The sequence below is a fragment of the Sciurus vulgaris genome (genome assembly GCF_902686455.1).
Source record: "Sciurus vulgaris genome assembly, chromosome: 6".
NCBI lineage: Eukaryota > Metazoa > Chordata > Mammalia > Rodentia > Sciuridae > Sciurus > Sciurus vulgaris.
In genome coordinates, this window is record NC_136466.1 from 42,319,827 (window position 1) to 42,343,336 (window position 23,510).

The following is a 23,510-nucleotide window of genomic DNA, read 5'->3' on the forward strand; positions in this document are numbered from 1 at the left end:
TTAACATATCCATCATCTCACATACTTTACATTTTTGTTATGAAAACATTTAAGATGTAGTCAGCAATTTTCAAGAATAATGTGTTGTCATTAACTACAGTCACCATGATGTACAGCAAATCTCTTGAATTTATTTCTCCTAAATGAAATTTTGTATCCTATGATGGACTTTTTCCCATTTCTACCCCACCAAGCTCCTAGTAACTACCATTGTACTCTCTGGTTTTATGAGTTTAACTTTTTTAGATTTCATATGTAGATCACCCAGTATTTGTTTTTCTGAGCCTGGCTTATTTCACTTAGCATAACATTCTCCAGGTGCATCCATGTTGTCACAACTGACATATTTCATTTTAAAAAAAAAGAATAGTTTGCCATTATAAGGTCACTCCCTTCCCTTAGGTGCCAACATGGCGCTGGCCGAGCTTCTCTTCCTGATTTTACTCCTCATAACTTCTTCCCACCTGCAGGAACTCGCACCCAATCGGTGCTCGACACCCCCGCCCAGACCCCTAGCAACAAGGCTCACCCAATCAACCATTGCCCCGCGCCCCAGCAACAAGGCCCTCTCAATCAACTCTCACCCCGTTTCCTGCCCCAACCAATCAGCCTCTTCCCAGCCCTATATAAGTGTGTGCATTTTTAAAATAAAAGGAAACTTCTCTGGTGATTTGCTTTGGACTGTGGCTCCGTGCACTTCTTTCAGCCATTGTGTGTGTGTGTGTGTGTGTGTGTGTGTGTGTGTGTGTGCGCGCTTGTGTGTGACATTTTCTTTAACTATTCATCCATCAAAGACCACTGAGTTTGGTTACAATGGAGAGTGCTGCAATGAGCACAGGAGTACAAACGACTCTGACATACTGATTTCAGATCCTTCAGATGTACACCCAAATGGGATTGCTGGATCATATGGTAGTTATATTTTGTTTTTTGAGGACCCTCTGCACTGTTTTCCATAAAGACTGTACTAATTTGCATTCCTGACAACAATGCACAAGTGTTCTGAAGCTTTTTAATTTTTTTCAGTTAGGTTGAAAGCTTCCGGAAAAAAGTTCAGAGTGACTGAAACAGAGTTAATATCAAAGAAGGACTCAATTGATCTTCATACTCATAAGTGAGAATAAGCTGAAAATATGCTAAACAAGAGAGAAAAAGGAAAAGTGTTTCAAGATTGATATGTACAAAAATTCCTAAAATCCTCCCTGGAATCACTCATGCAATAAAGGTACTCATGCAATAAACTAGAGAAAGAAGATGAGCATTTCCAATGGAATCAGGAGGGTCTCTCTTCCCTAATTCTGTGCCCAAATCAAATGCCTTGAAGATGGGATACTGTTTGCTCTGAGGGAGAAGAAAAAGATGCTTTGTGCTGGTGACAGGAAGCCATCCATCTTCCATCTGGTTGTTGATTATTTCCTGGTGTCCTCTGTTAGGCAGATAAATCTGTTCTTCTCAGGTGAATGGTGAACTTTCAGAGACCTTCTCTTACATCTTTTATTCCTTCTGTACCAGCCTCCTCCACTGCCCCCTGGGAGTGTAAAAAGTAGGAACAGGCAAGAAAAGAGCATTCAATACAAATAGATTTTTAAAAATAATTTCTTTAAAAAAATTGGGCAGTACTTACTTACATATTGGATGCATGAATGTTTTCAAATCTGTGTTTTATTAATTACCTAATGAGAGCATAAAGGCATACTTCTAATTACACAGAGATTATAGTAATGACAACCAGCCTCAAAACCGTGGCTAAATGTTTCCCAACAACCTCCTCTAGTTCCCCCAGGCTATTAGGATGCCCTCCACCACCACTCTCAGAGTACCCTGGATAGACTACCACCTGCACAGTTCCATGAAGACCAGTTCCCATGTGTGCCTGCCCACAAAACATGAGTTCTGTGAAGGCAGGGACTTGTATCTTATTTGCTATAGTAGCACCAGGGACAAGTTCAACATCTGGCACAAAGTCATGGCAGAATAAATACCTGTCACTAGTAGATGTAGAATAACATCTGGGGGCAACAAATCTTTGGTTGGTAATGGTGTGAGGATTCACACAGTGAGTGAGGCCTACCCTCCCCAGACTCAGTATTTGAAGAAGCAGATGCAAGCATCCATGTGAAATATAAGAAATTAAGAAATACACACAGACACAAGGACAAACGAAAACACACCTGAGTCATTGGAAGGTTCAAGGTCAAAGTGGATTTTTATGGTTCAAATGTCATTTGCCAATAAGAGTTGTGCTGGTAGACTTAACCGAGCAGCTAACTGGGTAGAACTTGGGACTGGAAGAAATTGTTCTATTAATTTCTAATTAGCTACCTTGATAGGTTCTTGGAATGGATAACTTTTAGAAAGGAAAGGCATCCTGGGCAACCAGAGTCTAGGAGAGTGGCACCATTAGTAATTCTTTTTTTTTTTTTTGGGGGGGGGGGTGGGTGCTGGGGATCGAACCCAGGGCCTTGTGCTTGCAAGGCAAGCACTCTACCAACTGAGCTATCTCCCCAGCCCAACCATTGGTAATTCTATTAGAGAAAACAGATTTTCTCTAAAGGGCCAATACAGAGTAGAACTTTATCCTTTCCAGTGAGCCAATTCTTCTTCTCTAATGAGACACAAAAGCAAAAGACTAAGAGCAAAAATTACTGAGTTGCTGATTAGGAGGACTTTTTGGCATCCTAGGATCCCAGAAGATGCCATCTGTTTTCTATGCAGCAGTGTTTCTGACTCCTGGACACTGTCCCCAGCCCTTTCTCTTGATGAATTGAGTTATGCACCTTTTCTATATTGCATGAAGTTTCTCAGCTGAAAGACAAATATTTGAACATGTGTATGTTCATGAACATGAACAGAGCACCCAGGAAAATATCTGAAAGGAAATATTTCAGAGCACTGACTGTGTTTATCCCCAGATGATAGGACTTTTAGGCAAAATACCTTTCTTTCACCTTTGTTTCATTTACCTTATTTTTTAAAGGTTAGAACCTCTGTGGATGTTATTTATTTATTTATTATTTTTGGTACTGGGGATTGAACTCAAGGCTTTGCCCATGCTGAGCATACCTTCCACTACTGAGCTGTACACCCAGCCCTGATTAATTGTTCATTGTTAGTATACAAAAGTGCCAGTAATTTTTATGTTGATCTTATATTCTGTATCCTTACAAGTTCATTTATTTAGAAAATTCTAATGGTTTACCTGTAGTTTATTTTTAAATTTCTGTGAATATAATCATTCAATAATAATGACTATTTTATATTCCATCCCTATTCTTGCATTTTTAAAAAATTATTTGTGTCTCATTGTCTAGCATGGGGTCAACAAACAACTTCTTTGTCCAAAAATGAGTATGCGCATTTATTTTTATACCTTTGAAGAATATTTTCATTTATTATTTTAAAGTTATTCTTCCCCTAAATTCAGTTGGGAAAAATCAACTGTCTTATATTTACTCCTTTTAAGATAATGTATCTTTCATTCTTTAAGATGTTCTTATTGTCTTTACAATAAGATGTTCTTATTGTCTTTAGCCTTCTAAAATTCCACCTCCCCCCTTGTTTTTATCTTTTTGCTCATGTGTATCTTCTAAATATCCTATTAGGAACATGTTATTTGTATACAGTTTTTTAAGGACGAGGGAAAAACAAAAACTTAAGGGAAAAACAATGTAAGAATGCAAACTGCCTGTCCATGAAGCAGCTATTGTACAAGAACTCAAGAGATACAAAGTTTAGCTTAGGCTTCGGGCAAATCGCTTCAGGTTCCTCATCTATAAAGTTCACCCATGCATTCATTCAACAAAAAAAATTTAATAAGTATCTACTATGTTCTTAAATAGAATAATGAGCAAGATTGACATAATCCCTGCCCTTATGCAATTTACAATCTATCAGAAATTGTACTTTTTTAAAAAGTAAATTGAGGTGATAGGGAATATAGCTCAGTAGTAGAGCACTGGCCTAGAATATGTGCAAAAAAAAAAAAAAAAGAAAGAAAGAAAGAAAAAGTGAATTTTACAGGCTATAAATGAGAAAATATAATATTATAAAGGCACTTTACAAGAGAAATGAACATAGTCTGAGGGAAATGGGGACAAGAAGTAGTTAGGGAAACTTTCTAGAAGAAATAATTTTTAAATTGAGATCAAAAGAATGATTAGGGCTTTGCCAGGCCGAGGCGGGGTTAGTCATTCTCTTAGCTTCTTTGTAATTTTGTGGTTCTGTTCCATGCTGTGTTACTGAATGGCAGAGTTCCAAAAATGTTATGCATCTTGTCCATCCATTCATTAACTCACTTAATCCTAAAATACTTTTGGAGGTGGGTAATGCTATTCCAGTTTACAAGTGTGGAAACTTAAATAAATTGCCTGAAGTTGCATGGTGATAAATCTTCAAATCCAACTTCTTGTTCATAATTTAGATATCATTTACTAAGTACCTGAAAATTCTCACTAGTTTGGAGATACAGAGACCAGTAAAATTAGATCCTTGCCTTTGAAGAATGCACTATTTAAGGCAGGATACTGCAATTATCAGTAATTCAGACAATTACAAACATAAGAGTGGGAATATATCATTTCACCAGAATCTAATTCCCTACCTGCTGAAGGGGTACACCATCACTCAGATTATATGAATTGGTAAATTTGCAAAGCTGGAACCGAAGCCCAGTATTCCTGACTGGCCTCGACCAACTGTCTGTCTGCTCTCTGCTGTAACATTAGGTAGATCAGAACTGACACTCTGTTCAGAAAAAAATATTCCAGGGGAGTGGATGTCCAGATGGGACGTATTCCTCTTACTATCCCCAAACGGATGAAGAATTTCAGCATTAATATCATGGACTCTTAGACACATGTAAGCTAAATCTTGGTTGCCAGGACCATGGAGCACTTTGTGGACATGCTTTAACAAAGTCTCTCTGATTTCAGGAAAATGAGAGAAGTATGAAACCAGGATTTAAGAATTGGTCCTGGAAGATCTTCAGCCAAGATCTTTCAGCAGATGTTAGATCTGATTTTAGAGCCTAATGAACTGCTGAGCATCTAGCTTAATGGATTGAGTCTGGGATATGATTTAGGGGTTAATAATTCAGTAGAACCTAGATGTGCAGTCTAGGTACCTCCATTCCTCTACAGAACAAGTACTAGGAAACAATCGTAGATCTCATATGCTTTTTCATCCTTATGAGAGGTCAGAGGGGGCTACATGCCCATACACTGAGAGCAACAATAAAGTTGTCTTTGGTGTTAATGCAACAGGAACTATTGATATCCCCTTGAAACCAGAAGTTGAGAGTCTCATCCCAACTCTTCCGTGGACTTATTTTGCAGCCCTAAGCATGTCACTTAATGTCAGTTCTGCCATCTATGAAAAGGGATTCATGTTATCTTCCTTCTATAAGAGATGTAGAAATGGCATTGGAATATTCTTCCCTGTCCATGTCTGTGCTCCAATACGTACCTGATAATATTTCTTCTAGGTGGGGATAAAAGGATGAGAAAGTAGAAACACATTATCAAAATAGGTGGAAGAAACTCAGGTTTTGAGCCATAAAGCCCAGGCTTCATTCTTGGCCTTCCATTTACTAGCTTATGGACTGAGGCAAGCTTCTTCCAACATCTTTGAGTAGTTGGTTTTTATGTACATCAGAGAGATGATAATTTCTGCCTTGCAAAACTATTGAGAGAAATAAAGATATGTGCCTGGCACACAGAAGGAACTCAAGAAATGATAGCCCTAGGGACGTTCTTCTCTATAAATTTACTGACTGTATGGAGGACTCTGAATTCTTACAGATAAAGGTAGAAAAGAAATCCAAACAGATGATTTTGGGCAGCTTTCAATATTTTCCCTCAACCTGACCATATAGGAAAAGACTCTCACTCAGCTGGTGTTGGGATTGCTTTAGCAGGGAATCTCTACCCCATGGGGCCTGATTTTACAACCTGACTTTTGCAGGGAAGAAGGATGTAGATCATCAGTGGGAGGGCTTGCAATTTTAACTGTATGGTTAGGAAAGGTTTCACTGAGGTGAACTTACAGCAAAGAGCCAAAGGAGCTGAGAAAGGAAGTGTGAAGATGGCTGAGGAAAGAGTCTAGGGAGAGTGCATCAGCCCCCAGGCCGAAGTGTGCAAGCAAGATTGAAAGAACCGAAGATGGCGGTCTAGAGGGAGGCTGCGTTCCTTGTCGCTCCACAACGCCAATTCAAGCAGAGGATATCTGTTTCTCGGTGAGGCAGTTTTTGCTGCTTATCGGTCCCCTGCTCTTTACCCCATTTGTCTGTGATCACCTGCAATCTGCCAGCATATCAACGCCTTTTTTGAGAGCAGATTGCTCACTGTCAGGTGTCTATCATCCGCCATTTGCCTGCCTCTCGCCTGTCCATCGCCTGCCTTACCCCTATCCATCACCCAACGCTCGAGGTTCACCTCCCGATCATCTGACAGCTGCCAGCAGATTGACCACAGACCGCAGTGGAGAACCAGCTGCCTGCTGCTGCCTGGAAGTTCACTGTTACAGTACCTGCAGGTTTGATTACATGTGGCTGCCGCCATTTTGAGACAACAGCCAGGATCCCTCAGCCCGACCGATCACTTCCAGCCTCTGGGGCCCTCACATCAACTGACTGTTCCCTGCCGCCAGGACCTCCAGAACAACTGACTGTGCCCTATCACTGGGAACCCAGACCAACTGATTGCACCCGGCCTCCTGGATCCCACAACCACACCAAACATACCCGACCTCCAGGACCACTGCCGGACCAACTGCATCCTGTCTCCAGGACCTCCAGCTGACCACATCCACCACTGATCTGTAGCTCCCCATTTGCCAACACATTTTGAAGCCAGAGCAGCCATCTTGGATAATCCTGGAAGCCATAGCTCCGATCTTTGGGTGGGGCAAATCCCATCCTGAGACGCCTGCTGGAGGCTTGAAGCTCATTGTCAGGTACCTCTCATACATCAGGCTACTGAAAACTGGGAGGTTTCATTAGTATATGACTGTTATACAGTAGATTTTCTTTTTTCTGCTTTTTAAAAAAAAATTAAGTTTTTATTTCTTTACGTTTCTTGCTTTCTTTTCCTTCTGTTTACCTGTTCCCTCAGAGTTGCTTTCTCCCTTATTTACATGCTAACATCTGATTTCTTTTGACTACACTCTTACCCTTTCTATTTTCTAGAACTTCTGTATATTCTTTTATTATCCCATTATCAGCCATATTCTTCATCCCTCTGCATCCTCTTTGTCCTCCATTAGAAACTGCAGACATTATTGTAAAACTGCTTGTTTTACCGAAGGTAACATTTGAACACATTATGTTTATTATGACAATTTTGTTTTTGTCCCAATAGGGGCTATTTAGTCTAGGATTGCATAGTGTCTGAATTGGGCACTGCTAATATTGATCTCCCCTTAAAGAAAGGGTTTTGGAAACCTATAGGGCCACTATAAGCTCACAGGGGAAAATCTGCAATACCCCAGATCTGCAGCACTAGAGGGGAAGATACAGGAACAACATGAAAAAAACAAGGGAAGAAAATGATCAAAACAAATCTAGATTCTATAGTAATGGAATCCAATGACAGTATGTTAGAAGAAATGTCAGAAAAGGACTTCAGATTATACATGATTAAGATGATTCACGAAGCAAAGGATGAGATAAGAGAGCAAATGCAGGCAATGAATGATAATACCAATAAGCTGAAAGAGCACCTGCAGGAAGCAAAAGATCATTTCAACAAAGAGATAGAGATTCTCAAAAAAAAAACAAACGGAAATCCTTGAGATGAAGGAGACAATAAACCAAACTAAAAACTCAATGGAAAGCATCACCAACAGACTAGACCACTTGGAAGACAGAACCTCAGATAATGAAGACAAAATATTTAATCTTGAAAATAAAGTCGTCCAAACAGAGAAGATGGTAAGAAATCATGAACAGAATCTCCAAGAACTATGGGACATCATGAAAAGACCAAATTTAAGAATTATTGAGATTGAGGAAGGCACAGAGATACAAACTAAAGGAAAGAACAACCTAGTCAATGAAATAATATCAGAAAATTTCCCAAACCTGAAGAATGAAATGGAAATTCAAAGATAAGAGGCTTACAGAACACCAAATGCACAGAATCACAACAGATCCACACCAAGGCACATTATAATGAAAATGCCTAACATTCAAAATAAAGATAGGATTTTGAAGGCCACGAGAGAAAAGCATCAGATTACATATAGGGGGAGACCAATACGGATACCAGCAGACTTCTCAACCTAGACTCTAAAAGCTAGAAAGGCCTGGACCAACATATTTCAAGCTCTGAAAGAACATGGTTGCCAACCAAAAATCCTATACCCAGCAAAACTAACCTTCAGATTTGAAGATGAAATAAAATCCTTCCATGATAAACAAAAGTTAAAAGAATTTACAAATAGAAAGCCTGCACTACAGAATGTTCTCAACAAAATATTCCATGAGGAGGAAATGAAAAACAACAATGGAGGTCAGCAAAGGGAGGACTACCTTAGAGAAAAAGCACTCAAAGGAGAAACCAAGCCAACTTAAAAACCAAAAATAAGCCAAATGACTGGGAATACAAATCATTTCTCAATAATAAAATTGAAATAATAAAATCAGAGCTGAAATCAATGAAATTGAAACAAAAGAAACTATTCAAAAAATTGACAGAACAAAAAGTTGGTTCTTTGAGAAAGTAAACAAAATAGATAAACCCTTAGCCACTCTAACAAAGAGAAGGAGAGAGAAGACTCAAATTACTAAACCCTGAACGTTAATGGCCTAAACTCCTCAATCAAAAGACATAGACTGAGAGAATGGATTAAAAAGAAAGACCCAACAATATGCTGCCTGCAAGAGACTCATCTCATAGAAAAAGACATCCACAGACTAAAGGTGAAAGGATGGAAAAAAACCTACCACGCACATGGACTCAGTAAAAAAGCGGGGGTTTCCATCCTTATATCAGATAAAGTGGACTTCAAGCCTAAATTAGTCAGAAGGGATAAAGGACATTTCATACTGCTGAAGGGAACCATAAATCAGGAGGACATAATGATAGTAAATATTTATGCCCCAAACAATGGTGCATCCCTGTACATCAAACAAATCCTTCTCAATTTCAGGAATCACATAGACCACAACACAATAATTCTGGGTGACAATAACGCACCGCTGTCACCACTAGATAGATCTTCCAAACAAAATCCAACCAAAGAAACCATAGAACTCAATAACACAATCAATAACCTAGACTTAATAGACATATATAGAATATTCCATCCATCAAAGAGCAGATACACTTTCTTCTCAGCAGCACATGGAACTTTCTCAAAAATAGACCATATGTTATGCCACAAAGCAGCCCTTAGGAAATGCAAAAAAATAGAGATACTGCCTTGTGTTCTATCAGATCATAATGGACTAAGAGTAGAAATCAAAGACAAATAAAAAAAGGAAATTACTCCAACACCTGGAGACTAAATAATATGCTATTGAATGAAACATGGATAACAAAAAACATCAGGGAGGAGATTAAAAAATTCTTAGAGGTCAATGAGAATGATGATACAACATATCAAAATCTCTGGGACACTATGAAAGTGGTACTAAGAGGAAAATTCATTGCATGGAGCACATTCCAGAAAAGAATGAAAAGTCAACAATTAAATGACCTAACATTACAGCTCAAAGCCCTAGAAAAAGAAGAACAGAATAACAGCAAAAGTAGTAGAAGACAGGAAATAATAAAATCAGAGCTGAAATCAATGAAATTGAAACAAAAGAAACTATTCAAAAAATTGACATAACAAAAAGTTGGTTCTTTGAGAAAGTAAACAAAATAGATAAACCCTTAGCCACTCTAACAAAGAGAAGACTTAAATTACTAAAATACATGATGCAAAAGGAAATATCACAACAGACACCACTGAGATACAGAACATAATGAGAAGCTACTTTGAAAATCTGTATTCCAACAAAATAGAAAGTACCGAAGACATTGACAAATTTCTAGAGACATATGCTCCTCCCAAACTGAACCAGGAGGACATAAATGATTTAAACAGATCAATGTCAAGCAATGAAATAGAAGAAGCCATTAAAAATCTACCATCCAAGAAAAGCCCAGGACCAGACGGATTCTCAGCCGAGTTCTACAAGAATTTCAAAGAAGATCTCATTCCAATACTTCTCAAAGTATTCCAGGAAATAGAAAAGGAGGGTACCCTACTGAACTCATTCTATGAAGCTAATATCACCCTCATACCCAAACCAGGAAAAGACACATCAAGGAAAGAAAATTTTAGACCAATATCCTTGATGAATATAGATGCAAAGATCCTTAACAAAATATTGGCAAACTATCCAAAAACATATTAAGAAAATTGTGCACCACGATCAAGTGGGGTTCATTCCTGGAATGCAAGGATGGTTCAATATTCATAAATCAATAAACGTAATCAATCATGTCAATAGACTTAAGGATAAGAATCATATGGTTATTTCAATTGATGCAGAGAAAGCATTTGACAATATACAACACTGCTTCATGCTGAAAACACTAGAAAAAATAGGGATAGTAGGAACATACCTGAACATTGTAAAGGCTATTTATGCTAAGCCCATGGCCAACATCATTCTTAATGGAGAAAAACTGAAACCATTCCCTTTAAAAACGGGAACAAGACAGGGATGTCCTCTTTCACCACTTCAATTCAACATTGTCCTTGAAACTCTAGCCAGAGCAGTTAGGCATACAAAATAAATTAAAGGGATACGAATAGGAAAAGAGGAACTTAAGCTGTCATTATTTGCGGATGACATGATTCTATATTTAGAGGATCCAAAAACCTCCTCCAGAAAACTTCTAGACCTCATCAATGAATTCAGCAAAATAGCAGGCTATAAAATCAACACGCATAAATCTACAGCAATTTTATACGCAAGCGATGAAACAGCTGAAAGGAAAATGAGGAAAACAACTCCATTTGCAATAGCCTCAAAAAAAATAAAATACTTGGGTATCTATCTAACCAAAGAGGTAAAAGATCTCTACAATGAAAACTACAAAACACTGAAGAAAGAAATTCAGGAAGACCTTAGAAGATGGAAAGATCTCCCATGTTCTTGGATAGGAAGAATTAATATTGTCAAAATGGCCATACTACCTAAAGTGCTATACAGATTCGATGCAATTCCAATTAAAATCCCAATGACGTACTTCACAGAAATAGAGCAAGCAATCATGAAATTCATCTGGAAGAATAAGAAACCCAGAATAGCTAAAAAGATCCTTAGCAGGAAGAATGAAACAGGGGGTATCGCAATACCAGAACTTCAACTATACTACAAAGCAATAGTAACAAAAACAGCATGGTATTGGCACCAAAATAGTCAGGTAGATCAATGGTACGGAATAGAGGACACAGACACAAACCCAAATAAATACAATTTTCTCATACTAGACAAAGGTGCCAAAAATATGCAATGGAGAAAAGATAGCCTCTTCAACAAATGGTGCTGGGAGAACTGGAAATCCATATGCAACAGCATGAAGCTAAACCCCTATCTCTCACCCTGCACAAAACTCAACTCACAATGGATCAAGGACCTTGAAATCAGACCAGAGACCTTGCATCTTATAGAAGAAAAAGTAGGTCCAAATCTTCACCTTGTTGGCCTAGCATCAGAGTTCCTTAACAGGACTCCTATAGCACAAGAAATAAAAGCAAGAATCAATAACTGGGATAGATTCAAACTAAAAAGCTTTCTTTCAGCAAAGGAAACTATCAGCAATGTGAAGAGAGAGCCTACAGAGTGGGAGAATGTCTTTGCCACTCATACTTCAGATAGAGCACTAATTTCCAGAATATATAAAGGACTCAAAAAACTCTACACCAAGAATACAAATAACCCAATCAACAAATGCGCTAAGGAAATGAACCGACACTTCACAGAAGAAGATGTACAAGCAATCAACAGATATATGAAAAAAAGTTCAACATCTTTAGTAATAAGAGAAATGCAAATCAAAACTACACTAAGATTCCATCTCACCCCAATTAGAATGGCGATTATCAAGAATACAAGCAACAATAGGTATTGGAGAGGATGTGGGGGAAAAGGTACACTCATACATTGCTGGTGGGGATGCAAATTAGTGCAGCCACTCTGGAAAGCAGTGTGGAGATTCCTTAGAAAACTTGAAATGGACCTACCATTTGACCTAGCTATCCCACTCCTTGGCCTATACCCAAAGGACTTAAAATCAGCATACTACAGAGATACAGCCACATCAATGTTCATAGCGGCTCAATTCACAATAGCCAGAGTATGGAACCAACCTAGATGCCCTTCAATTGATGAATGGATAAAGAAACTGTGGTATATATATACAATGGAATATTACTCAGCTATAAAGAATAATAAAATTATGTCATTTGCAGGCAAATGGATGAAATTGGAGAATATCATGTTAAGTGAGATAAGCCAATCTCAAAAATCCAAAAGAGGAATGATCTCACTGATAAGTGGATGATGACACTTAATGGGGGGTGGGAGTGGGACAAGAATGGAGGAAGGAGGGACAGTATAGAGGGAAAAGAGAGGTGGGAGGGGTGGGGGGGAAGGAAAAAAATAACGGAATGAATCAAACATCATTACTCTATGTAAATTTATGAATATGCAAATGGTATGCTGTTACTCCATGTACAAACAGAAACAACATGTATCCCATTTGTTTACAATAAAAATAAATTTAAAAAAAAAAGATTGAAAGAACAGCAGGAAACTAAAGCAGAGTGAGGGGAGACCGAAGGGGATGAGATCTAAGAGGTGCGGGTCTCCACGCGATGTACTCTGAAGTGCAATTCTGTAAGGCCTCAGTCTCTCGCTTCTAAAAACGATAGCAGAATGATAATACGAACAGGGTTCTTAACACAAAACCATATAAAAACACAAATGATCAGAGACTTAAATGTAAACTGTAGAGCTATATAACATTTTTTTTTAAAAAAAAAGAACATACAGAAAAAAAACATGGTGACATTGGGTTGGACAAAGATTTCTCTTGGAAACAACACTAAAAGCATGGTCTTTTAAAGAACTAATTGACATATGGATTTCATCAAAATTTAAAATGTTTGCTCTTGAAAAACACTGTTAAGAGAACAAAAGGACAACTCAACCTGAAAGAAAATGCTTACAAAGCACATATCTAATGTAGGACTTGTGTCTAAAATATATAGAGAGTTGTCAAAATTCAATAATTTTTTTTAAAAATCCAATTTTTTTTCTCTTGTTACATCCCAGTCTTTTTTCTTTCTTTTTTTCTTTTTTTTATTAAATTCTTTTTTATTTTTACTGACTGCATTTTGATTGATTGTACACAAATGGGGTACAACTTTTCATTTCTATGGTTGTACACAATGTAGATTCACACCATTCATGTAATCATACATACACATAGGGTAATACTGTCTGTTTCACTCTGTTATCTTTCTGTCCCCCACCCCTCCCACCCCATTTTCCTCTACACCATCCAAATTTCCTTCATTCTTCTCTCCCCCCTCCCCACCCCAACCCCATCATATATTGTCATGCACTTATCATAGAAAACATTCAGTCTTTGGTTTTTTGGGCTTGGCCTGTTTCACTTAGCATGATATTTTCCATCTTCATCCATTTACCAGCAAATGCCATAATTTTATTCTTCTTTATGACTGAGCAATATTCCATTGTGTGTATATATACCACAGTTTCTTTATCCATTTGTCAATTGAAGGGCATCTAGGTTGGTTTCACAATCTAGCTATTGTGAATTGAGCAGCTATGAACAATTGATGTGACTGCATCACTGTACTATGCTGATTTTAAATCCTTTGGGTATAAACCGAGGAGTGGGATAGCTGGGTCAAATGGTGGGTTCACTCCAAGTTTTCTGAGGAATCTCCATACTGCTTTCCAAAGTGGTTGCAACAGTTTGCATCTCCACCAGCAACGTATGAGTGTGCCTTTTACCCCACATCCAGGCCAACACTTATTATTGCTTGTGTTCTTGATAATAGCCATTCTAATTGGAGTCAGATGAAATCTTGGGGTGGTTTTATTTTGCATTTCTCTAATTACTAGGGATGATGAGCACTTTTTCTTATATTTGTTGATCACCTGTATATCTTCTTCTGTGAAGTGTCTGCCCATTTCCTTAGCCCATTTATTGATTGAGTTCTTTGTATTTTTGGTGTAAAGTTTTTTAAGTTCTTTATAAACTTTGGAGATGAATGCTCTGTCTGAAGTGTGTATGGAAAAGATTTTCTCCCACTCTGTGGGCTCTCTTTTCACATTATTGATTATTTCCTGTGCTGAGAAGAAACTTTTTAGTTTGAATCTATCCCATTTATTGATTTTGCGCTATGGGGGGCTTGTTAAGCCAACATGATGGAGATTTGGACCTACTTTTTCTTCTATTTGGTGAAGGGTCTTGGGCCTAATTCCTAGCTTCTTGATCCATTTTGAGTTGAGTTTTGTACAAGGTGAGAGATAGGGGTTTAATTTCATTTTGCTGCATGTGGATTTCCAGTTTTGCCGGCACCATTTGTTGAAGAGGTTATCTTTTCTCCATTGTATGTTTTTGGCACCTTTGTCTAGTATGAGGTTACTGTATTTATGTGGGTATATCTCCGTGTCTTCTATCCTGTATCATTGGTCTGCCTGTCTGTTTTGGTGCCAATACCATGCCATTTTTGTTACTATTGATCTATAGTAGAGTTTAAGGTCTGGTATTGTGATACCTCCTGCATCTTTCTTCCTGCCCAGGATTGCTTTGGCTATTCTGGGTCTTTTGTCCTTCCAGATGAATTTCATGATTGCTTTTTCTGTTTCTATGAGAAATGTCACAGGAATTTTAATTGGAATTGCATTGAATCTGTATAACATCTTTGGAAATGGCCATTTTGATAATATTGATTCTGCCTATCCAAGAACATGGGAGATCTTTCTAACTTCTAAGGTCTTTTTCAATTTCTTTCTTTAATGTTCTGTAGTTTTCATCATAGAGATCTTTCACCTGTTTGGTTAGATTGATTCCCAAGTATTTTATTATTTTGAAACTATTGGGTACGGACTTGTTTTCCTCATTTCTCTTTCAGATGTTTCATCACTTGTGTATAAAAATGCTTTAGATTTATGCATGTTGATTTTATATCCTACTATTTTGCTGAATTCATTTATGAGGTCCATAAGTTTTCTTGTGGAGTTTTTTGGATCCTCTAAATATAGAATCGTGTCATCAGCAAATAATGACAGCTCGAATTCCTCTTTTCCTATTCATATCCCTTTAATTTCTTTAGTCTGTCTAATTGTGCTGGCTAGTATTTCAAGGAGGATGTTGAATATAAGTGGTGAAAGAGGGCATCCCTGTCTTGTTCCAGTTTTTAAAGAGAACTCTTTCAGTTTTTCTTCATTAAGAATGATGCTGGCCATGGCCTTGCATAAATAGCCTTTACAACGTTCAGGTATGTTCCCAGTATCCCTATTTTTTCTAGTGTTTTGAGTATGAAGGGGTGTTGTATTTTGTCGAACACTTTTTCTGTGTCAATTGAAATAACCATATGATTCTTATCGTTAACTCTATTGATGTGATGAATTATATTTATTGATGTCTGGATGTTGAACCAACCTTGCATTCCCGGTATGAACCCCACTTGATCATGGTTCACTATCTTCTTAATATGTTTTTGGATGCAGTTTGCCAGGATTTTGTTAAGGATTTTTGCATCTATATTCATTAAAGATATTGGTCTGAAATTTTCTTTCCTTGATGTGTCTTTTCCTGGTTTGGGTATGAGGGTGATATTAGATTCATAGGATGAGTTTGGTAGGGTACCCTCCTTTTCTATTTCCTGGAATACTTTGAGAAGTATTGGAATGAGATCTTCTTTGAAGGTCTTATAGAACTCAGCTGAGAATCCATCTGGTTCTGGGCTTTTCTTGGTTGGTAGGCTTTTGATGGCTTCTTCTATTTCGTTGCTTGATATTGAGCTGTTTAAATTGTGTATGTCCTCCTGGTTCAGTTTGGGAGGAGCATATGTCTCTAGAAATTTGTCAATGTCTTCAGTAGTTTCTATTTTGTTGGAATACAGATGTTCAAAGTAGCTTCTAATTATGTTATGTATCTCAGTGGTATCTGTCATGATATTTCCTTTTTCATCCCAAATTTTAGTAATTTGAGTTTTCTCTCTCTTTCTCTTTGTTAGTGTGGCTAAGGGTTTGTTTATTTTGTTTACTTTTCAAAGAACCAACATTTTGTTATGTCAAATTTTTGAATAGTTTCTTTTGTTTCAATTTCATTGATTTCAGCTCTGATTTTAATTATTTCCTGTCTTCTACTACTTTTGCTGTTGTTCTGTTTTTCTTTTTCTAGGGCTCTGAGCTGTAATGTTAGGTCATTTAGTTGTTGACTTTTTATTCTTTTCTTGAATGTGCTCCATGCAATGAATTTTCCTCTTAGTACCGCTTTCATAGTGTCCCAGAGATTTTGATATGTTGTATCATTGTGCTCATTTACTGCTAAGAATTTTTTTTTATCTCCTCCCTGATGTTTTCTGTTATCCATGCTTCATTGAATAGCATATTATTTAGTCTCCAGGTGTTGGAGTAATTTCTGTTTTTTATTTTGTTATTGATTTCTAATTTCAATCCATTTTGATCTCATAGAACACAAGTAGTATCTTTATTTTTTTGCTTTTACTAAAGGCTGCTTTGTGGCATAACATATGGTCTATTTTCGAGAAGGTTCCATGTGCTGCTGAGAAGAAAATGTATTTGCTTGTTGATGGATGGAATATTCTATATATTTCTTCTAAGTTATCGATTGTGTTATTGAGTTCTATGGTTTCTTTGTTTAGTTTTTGTATGGAAGATCTATCCAATGATGACAGCAGTGTGTTAAAGTCACCCAGAATTATTGTGCTGTGGTCTATCTGGTTCCTGGAATTCAGAAGGATGTGTTTGATGTACATGGATGCACTGTTGTTTGTGGCATAAATATTTATGATCATTATGTCTTCCTGATTTATGGTTCCCTTCTGACTAACTTTGGCTTGAAGTCCACTTTATCTGAAATAAGGATGGAAACCCCTGCTTTTTTACTGAGTCTGTGAACATGGTAGGTTTTTCCCCATCCTTTCACCTTTATTCTGTGCATATCCTTGTCTATGAGATGAGTCTCTTGCAGGCAGCATATTGTTAGGTCTTTCTTTTTAATCCATTCTGTCAGTCTATGTCTTTTGATTGAGGAGTTTAGGCCATTAACATTCAGGGTTGTTATTGAGAAATGATTTGTATTCCCAGTCATTTGGGCTTATTTTTGGTTTTTAACTTAACTTGCTTTCTCCTTTGATTGGTTTTTCCTTTAAGGTAGTTCCTCCCTTTGCTGACCTCCATTGCTGTTTTTCATTTCCTCCTCATGGAATATTTTGTTGAGAACATTCTGTAGTGCAGGCTTTCTATTTGTAAATTCTTTTAACTTTTGTTTATCATGGAAGGATTTTATTTCATCTTCAAATCTGAAGGTTAGTTTTGCTGGGTATAGGATTTTTGGTTGGCAAACATGTTCTTTCAGAGCTTGAAATATGTTGGTCCAGGCCCTTCTAGCTTTTAGAGTCTGGGTTGAGAAATCTGCTGGTATCCGTATTGGTCTCCCCCTATATGTAATCTGATGCTTTTCTCTCGTGGCCTTCAAAATCCTATCTTTATTTTGAATGTTAGGCATTTTCATTATAATGTTCTTTGGTGTGGATCTGTGCATTTGGTGTTCTGTAAGCCTCTTGTATTTGATTTTCCATTTCATTCTTCAGGTTTGGGAAATTTTCTGATATTATTTCATTGACTAGGTTGTTCTTTCCTTTAGTTTGTATCTCTGTGCCTTCCTCAATCCCAATAATTCTTAAATTTGGTCTTTTCATGATGTCCCATAGTTCTTGGAGATTCTGTTCATGATTTCTTACCATCTTCTCTGTTTGGGCGACTTTATTTTCAAGCTTAAATATTTTGTTTTCATTGTCTGAGTTTCTGTCTTCCAAGTGGCCTAGTATTTTTGTGATGCTTTCCATTGAGTTTTTATTTGGATTATTGTTTCCTTCATTTCAAGAATTTCCATTTGGGTTTTTTTGAGAATCTCTATCTCTTCGTTGATATGATCCTTTGCTTCCTGCAGTTGCTCTTTCAACTGCTTATTGGTATTATCATTCATTGCCTGCATTTGCTCTCTTATCTCATTTTTTGCTTCATGAATCATTTAATTATGTACATTCTTAACTCCTTTTCTGGCATTTCTTCTACCATGCTATCACTGGATTCTATTAATATAGAATCTAGGTTTGTTTGGATCATTTTCTTCCCTTGTTTTTTCATGTTGTTCATGTATCTTCCCCTCTAGCAGTGTAGGTCTGGGGTATTGCAGTTTTCCCCTTATAAGCTTATAGTGACCCTATAGGCTTCCAAAACCTTTCTTTAAGGGGGAGATCAATATTATCAGTGCCCAGTACAGACAATATGCAACCCTGAACCAAATAGCCCCTATGAAAATGTTAACAATATTGTCATAATAAACAGAATGAGTTCAATTATTATCTACAAAATAACAAATAGATTTGCAATAAGGTCTGCAGTTTCCAATGGAAGACAAAAAGGATGAGGAGGGGTGTAGGATGTAGCTGTTAATGGGATAAGAAAAAGTACATAGAAGTTCTAGATCACAGAAAGAGTGAAAGTATACTCAAAAGAAGTTGGTTGCTAGCATTAGAAAAGGGAGAAGAAGACTCTGAGGAAACAGGTAAACTAAAGGAAAATAGAGCGAGAAAAGTAAAGAAATAAAAACTTAAAATTTTTCAAAAAGGAGGAAAAAAAAAGAAAAGAAAAATCTACACTATAACAGTCATATAGTTATTCAAACCTCCTAGTCTTCAGTAGCCTGATGTATGAGAAGTACCTAACAATGAGCTTCAAGTCTCCAGCAGGCGTCTCAGGATGAGATTTGCCCCACCTCAAGATGGGTTCTACCACTTCCAGGATAATCCAAGGTGGCTGCTTTGGCTTCCAAATGTGTGGGCAAATGGGGAGCTGCAGCTTGGAGGTCCTGGAGGCGGGGGCAGTTTGGGGGTCCTGGCGGCAGGGTGTAGTCAGTCGGTCTGGAGGTCCCAGAGGCAGGGAGTGGTCAGTTGGGCTGGGTGGTCCCAGACATGAGGCTCAGTCAGTCCTGCCAGGGGTCCTACTGATCCTGGCTGTTTTCTCAAAATGGTGGTAGCCACATGTAACCAAACCTGCAGGTACTGTGACAGTGGACTTTCAGGCAACAGGAGACAGCAGGCAATCCACTGACAGTCTGTGGTCAGTCTGCTGGCTGCTGTTGGATGATCAGCAGGTGAACCTAGGGCGGTGGATGATGGGTAGGTGAAAAGCAGGCAATGGACAGGCAAAAGGCAGATAAATGGTGGATGATAGATGCCAGTGAGCAATCTGCACTCAAAAAGTAGTCCATATGCTGGCAGACTGCAGTTGATCGCAGTAGACAAATGGGGTAAACATCAGGGGATTGATAAGCAGCAAAAATTGCCTCACCGAGAAACAGATATCCTCTGCTTGAAACTCGGGTTAGGGAGCCAAAAGGAATGCAGCCTCCCTCTAGTCTGCCACCTTGGATCTCCAACCCAAATTTTTAGAAAATATTTTTAGTTGTTCACAGATATTTATTTATTTATTTATATGCAGTGCTGAAAATCAAACCCAGTGCCTCACACATGCTAGGCAAGTGCTCTACCACTAAGCTATGACCCCAGCCCTCCCAATTTTTTTAATGGGCAAAAAAATTGAAAGATCCTTCACCGGAGAAGATACATAGACAGCAAGTAAGCACATGAAACAACTCAACATTATGAACTGTTAGGAAAACCTGAACTAAAGTGCAAGATAAGAACTGCTACACACTTGTTAGAATGGCTAGAACTAAAAGACTGATCCATACCTGGAAGTAGAGTATAATTTATAGAATACAGAAGGACTGATCAGCAGGAGTGGGTAACTGTATACATGTACTGGGGGTGGGCCCAGAAGTTGGGGAACGGGGCAGGGCTGCTGAAGAAAGACCCTTTACCGTCGTGAGTCTTTGACTAGGCCTTGCAGAAAAGAACGGATCAGAATTTGTTGTTTTCTATTCCAGGGGGAATACTGGAAAGATCAAGGCCTAGGCTTTGCATTCCTTTTTAATAGTAAAAGACCATTAAAACATACAGTGCAGTTCATTAAAAAAAAAAAAAAAAAAAACATAGGGAATGATCCTCCTGTCCTACTTTCTGGGATTGTGATTTCAAGGATTATGGATTCTATTTCTGGTTGTCTTCTTGATCATTTTTAAAGCTATGTTTTTGAAATGGATGCTGAGCCAATAAAGAATCTAGACAAGTAGAGATAGTTAGGGCAGAGAGAAGACTTTTCACTATGTTTGGGGCAGGGCTGCTAAAGAAAGGCCCTTTAGGGACATGAATCTTTGACTAGGCCCTGCAGAAAACTATGGATAAAAATTTGTAAGATGCTACAAGCTCAAGTTTTTTGCAAATTAGTGCTTCTGTAAGCATCAAAATGGAGGTCACTTGGAACAAACATATTCATGAGAAGAGTAAAAGGATAAAGGCTGTCTAGCAAACCTGTTGTCCTAAGAATTTTAGAACATGAAAAATGATGGACTGATAATCAGGTAATAATAGAATCATAGTCATTAAATCTAATTTCTATTGGCAAATGGACTGTGAGTACAAGATTCACACCTGTCACATTTAGGCCAAAACATTTGACTGCTGGCACAAGACCTTCAGCTCTCCCTTTCCTTGCTCAGGTAAGTTCAGGAGGCTGAGTCACAAGATGGCGAGTCCCACTATCTTGAGTCCTGAGAGATATGGTGATTTTTTTTTTTAACCATACCATATAGTAGCCTATCCTGACAAATAGATTTATCTAGCTTAATTCTTTCCTTATCTCCGCTCCTTTCTTGGGACTTAGAGAAAGCTTGCTTTCACCCCTAGGAAGTAGAGGGAATGAGTTGAACGGGTGGATTTGAAAGGGAGGGGAGAAAGGAGAAAGTACATTTGGCTTGCAGCAGTGACTATAGAATTGCTTCAGGTTCTTGAAAGGGCAAGAGAAAGAGAAAGAAAGGATAGATGGAGAGATTACTGAGGTCTATGTTTTTTCCTCATTCCTTTGTGTGTTATGGTCCATCTTGAAGAGATCAGGAGTTAACAAATGCTGATCAATGCCCAGGTTTTCTTGATTCCCACCCCTTTGTCTACATGAAGAGGTCCTTCCCTGAGAAGTCTTTGAGCAATGACTGAGGACAAAGAAAACTGGTGTGGAAATCTTGACTGAGTTTCCAGTGGCTCTGACCCTAGATGCTCATAAAATTGTTTTGAGGACTTAATGTGGATACAAAAGTTAGCTCCTCTGGTTGCATAGTCTGTGAAGAATGGGAATCTCAGTCCTTGTCCCTGATGCTGACCCAATAACAAGGAGAAGCTTTTGAGAAAAAGGAAAAAGAAGTTTTATTGATTTTTCTAACAAATAAGAAAAGCAGACTCAAGTCTTAGAGTCTGTGATTGTCTCTGCCAGATGAAGCAGAAGGTTTGGGGTTTGGGATTTTGTTTGTTTGTTTGTTTTCATTAAAAGAATCATAGTCATACATTGTAAATGGGCTCATCCTAACAAAATCAAACCTGCGTGGAATCTGACCCACTCATTTCGGTCTCTGCTCTTCCCACTTCCTGTTCTTCCTCTACTGCACCCCTCCTTCCCTTGCTGATTCATCTATGCACCTCTGATTGGTGCTTTCCTTCCCATAAAGGTGAAGTTCTCTGTGGTGTGTTTATATGTGCACACATCTAAATATCTGACATATTTATTAAGTTGATCCCACATTCCCTTCCCTTTCCCATCCCACCTGCTTCCCTCTTTCTACCCCATCCATCTTCCCTACATCTTTATGATATCTCGTCCCTCCTTCTCACCCTTATTTTGCTCTAGCTTCAGCATATAAGAGAAAACATTCAACCCTTGATTTTCTGAATCTGGTTTATTTCAGTTAGCATGATGTTCCATCTATTTACTGGCAAATGTGGTGATTTCATTCTTTATGAAATAAAACTCCATTGTAGATATATTCCACATTTTCTTAATCCATTCATCTATTGATGGGTACCTGGGTGATTCCATAATTTGACTATTGTGAATTGTGTTGCTATAAACATTGAAGTGGCTGTATTATATAGCTGTTTTTAGTTCTTTGGGATAAATCCTGAGACATGGGATAACTGGATCCTATGGTGGTTCCATTCATAGTTTTTTGAGGAATCTTCATGCTGCTTTCTAGAATGGTTTTACTAATTTGCAGTCCCACCCACAATGTATGAGTGTACCTTTTCCCCCCACATCCTCACCAGCATTTATTATAATTAGTATTCTTGATCAATACTATTCTGACTGGAGTGAGATAAAATCTTAGTGTAATTTTGATTTGCATTTTCTGATTTCTAGAGATGTTGGATGTTTTTTTTTGTTTGTTTTTTTTGGAAATGTGTTGACTATTTTTGTTTTTCCTCTTGAGAAATGTCTATTTAGTTCTTTTGCCCATTTATTGATTGGGTTATTTGTTTTGTTTGTTTATTTGGTTTTAAGTCTTTTTCTTTTTTTTATTAAAATCTTTTTATTTTTACAGACTGCATTTTGATTCATTGTACACAAATGGGGTACAACTTTTCATTTCTATGGTTGTACACAATGTAGATTCACACCATTCGTGTCATCATACATAAACATAGGGTAATACGGTCTATTTCATTCTACTATCTTTCTGAGGTTTTAAGTTTTTTGAGCTTATAGAATGACAAGCTACAAAGATTTTTTTTGTAGAAAAAGAGTACTGAAGAGTAGCTGGCAAAGATTTTTTTTCCCATTCTATAATTTCTCTTTTTACATTCTTAATCATTTCCTTTGCTGTGCAGAGCTTTTTAATTTAATTATTTCTTGAGCTTTTAGAAGTATTGTTAAGAAAGTTGGTGCCTGAACCAATATGTTGGAGTGTTGACTCTTATGTTTTCTTCTAGCAGTTGCAATGTTTCTGGTCTAATTCCTAAGTCTTTGATTAATTTTGATTTGTCTTTTGTGCAGGGTGAGAAATAGAGACTAGTTTCATTCTTCTACATTTGGCTATCCAGTTTTCCAAGCACCATTTATTAGAAAAGCTATCTTTTCTCCAACATATATTTTTGGCACTTGATCAAGTGTCAGGCTACTGTAAGTATATGGGTTTGTCTCTGTGTCTTCTATTCTATTTCGTTGCTTTTTGTGTCTGTATTGATGCCAATACCATGCTGTTTTGGTTACTATGGCTCTGTGGTATAATTTCAGATCAGGAATTGTGATGCCTCCTGCTTTGCTTTTCTTGATT

At 37.7% G+C, this 23,510-nt stretch overlaps 1 long non-coding RNA gene across 1 annotated transcript; it reads right to left on the reverse strand.

Moving 5' to 3' along the window:
- Window positions 1-821: 821 nt before the first annotated feature.
- Window positions 822-19,076, reverse strand: LOC306663563. Its single transcript, XR_013764468.1, has 2 exons — window positions 19,011-19,076; window positions 822-1,528 (listed from the first exon to the last, which is right to left on the reverse strand). It is a non-coding gene; the product is annotated as an uncharacterized lncRNA (long non-coding RNA).
- Window positions 19,077-23,510: the final 4,434 nt, after the last annotated feature.